At 49.7% G+C, this 2,155-nt stretch overlaps 1 pseudogene; it reads left to right on the forward strand.

Annotated features, from left to right (window-relative positions):
* The first annotated feature begins 259 nt into the window (after positions 1-259).
* Positions 260-2,155, forward strand: LOC105817439 (annotated as a pseudogene).

The raw sequence follows: 2,155 nt of genomic DNA on the forward strand, positions 1-2,155 counted from the left end.
CATATTCGCAGAGTTGTGGAGAAATATGTGAAATGATTCTCTGGTTACCTAGGAAACAAGGGGAATAAATATTAACTTTTTCTTAATATATCTTTGCATCAGTGGGTTTGAGTAGGTGTTGTGTAATTTCTGAAAAGAAATTTAATAAAAAAGTTATAACTTCAGGCTCCTGCTCCGGCGTGCGCGCCCCCGCCGCAGCCCTGGCAGCGCCCGCCCAACCTCTCGGCGCCGGCCCGGAGCCGGGTCCCCAGCGGCAGCGGCGGCGGCCGGAGGGACGATGAGCGGCGCGGCGCGGGCGGGCCTGGCCCGGCTCGCGGCGCTCGCGCTGCTGACCTGCGGCCTGTGGCCGGGGCGGGCGGACAACGTGAGCCAGGAGTACTGCACAGCACTCATCAATGCGACGGTGCAGGAGCCCGGCCGCGGCACCCCGCTCACATTCCGCATGGACCGCGGGCGCTACGGGCTCCACTCGCCCAAGGCTTAGGTGCGCGGCCCGGTGCTGGTGCCGCTGCCCCTCCACGGAGTTGCTGATCATCTGGGCTGTGATCCTCAAATACGGTTCTTTTGAAAGGCAGGAATTGATAGTAGGAGAATGTACTTTGTTTTGTGTGGAACAGAAACTGTTTTAGATTAGAAAAATGTGTTCTCTTTGATTTTAACTAATGCCATTTGCTTCTGTAACCGTGCTTGCTTTTAGTTGTTAGTCAAATATAGTTAATCAAAAAAAAACAGGGCAGGAGTAACTCCATGACAGGCTGAACTTCCTAGAGCAGGCCTAAGTCTCAGTCCCCCTCCCCAAACGCAGATCAGAACTGGCGCTGGCGCGAAAATTGAAAATCCTGAGGCTTGGGACCACCCAATCAGGGGTCAAAACAATCCTTCACTTTTAAAGGAACCAATGGACAAAGGGGGAAAGGGGATGGTGGGCTCAGCGTATCATATGCCACCGGTGTGTCATGCGCAACCAAAAATATAAAAGCTTCACTTTTACCCCGGGGCGGGGTCCTGGTTCCTAGGGAGGCCACTGCGTTGGTGCTCTGAGACTTGGACCCTAGCTCGAGCTAGCAAATAAACTCCTTTGCCATTTGCATCCTCGGTGACTCTGCTTCTCTGTTCCTGGGGCCGAGGGGGACCGGTTCTTACACTTTGTCCCTCCTAACATTAAACAGTGGGTTGCTTTGCTGCAGAGGGGAAACTGCACGTTCAAAGAGACGATATCACGGACTGCTTTCCACAGTGCGGTTGCTGTGGTCATCTACAATAATAAATCCAAAGAGGAGCCAGTCACCATGACTCATCCAGGCACTGGAGATATTATTGCTGTCATGATAACAGAATTTAGGGGTAAAGATATTTTGAGTTATCTGGAGAAAAACATCTCTGTACAAATGACGATAGCAGTTGGAACTCGAATGCCGCCTAAGAACTTCAGCCCTGGCTCTCTAGTCTTCGTGTCAATATCCTTTATTGTTCGGATGATTATTTCTTCAGCGTGGCTCATATTCTACTTCATTTAGAAGATCAGATACACAAATGCATGCCACAGGAGCCAGCGTCGTCTTGAAGATGCAGCCAAGAAAGCCATCAGTAAATTGACAACCAGAACAGTAATAAAGGGCGATAAGAAAACAGACCCAGACTTTGATCATTGTGCAGTCTGCATAGGGAGCTATAAGCAGAACGATGTTGTTCGCATTCTCCCCTGCAAGCATGTTTTCCACAAATCCTGCATAGATCCCTGGCTTAGTGAACATTGTACCTGTCCTATGTGCAGACTTAATATATTGAAGGCCCTGGGAATTGTGCCAAATTTGCCGTGTACCGACAATGTAGCATTTGATATGCAAAGGCTCACTAGAACCCAGGCAGTTGACTGAAGGTCAGCCCTAGGTGACCTCACTAGTGACAGCTCTCTTGGCCTTGAGCCACTTCGAACTTCAGGGATATCGCCTCTTCCTCAGGATAGGGAACTCACTCCTAGAACAGCAGAGATCAACACTGCAGTAACAAAAGAATGGTTTATTATTGCCAGCTCTGGCCTGCTCAGTGCACTCACGCTCTGTTACATGATCATCAGAGCAACAGCTAGCTTGAATGCTAATGAGGTAGATGGTTCTGAAGAGAAGAAAACTGCTTTCTGACTGATTGCCTTGAA

Source organism: Propithecus coquereli, unplaced genomic scaffold (genome assembly GCF_000956105.1).
Source record: "Propithecus coquereli isolate 6110/MARCELLA unplaced genomic scaffold, Pcoq_1.0 Scaffold411, whole genome shotgun sequence".
Lineage (NCBI taxonomy): Eukaryota > Metazoa > Chordata > Mammalia > Primates > Indriidae > Propithecus > Propithecus coquereli.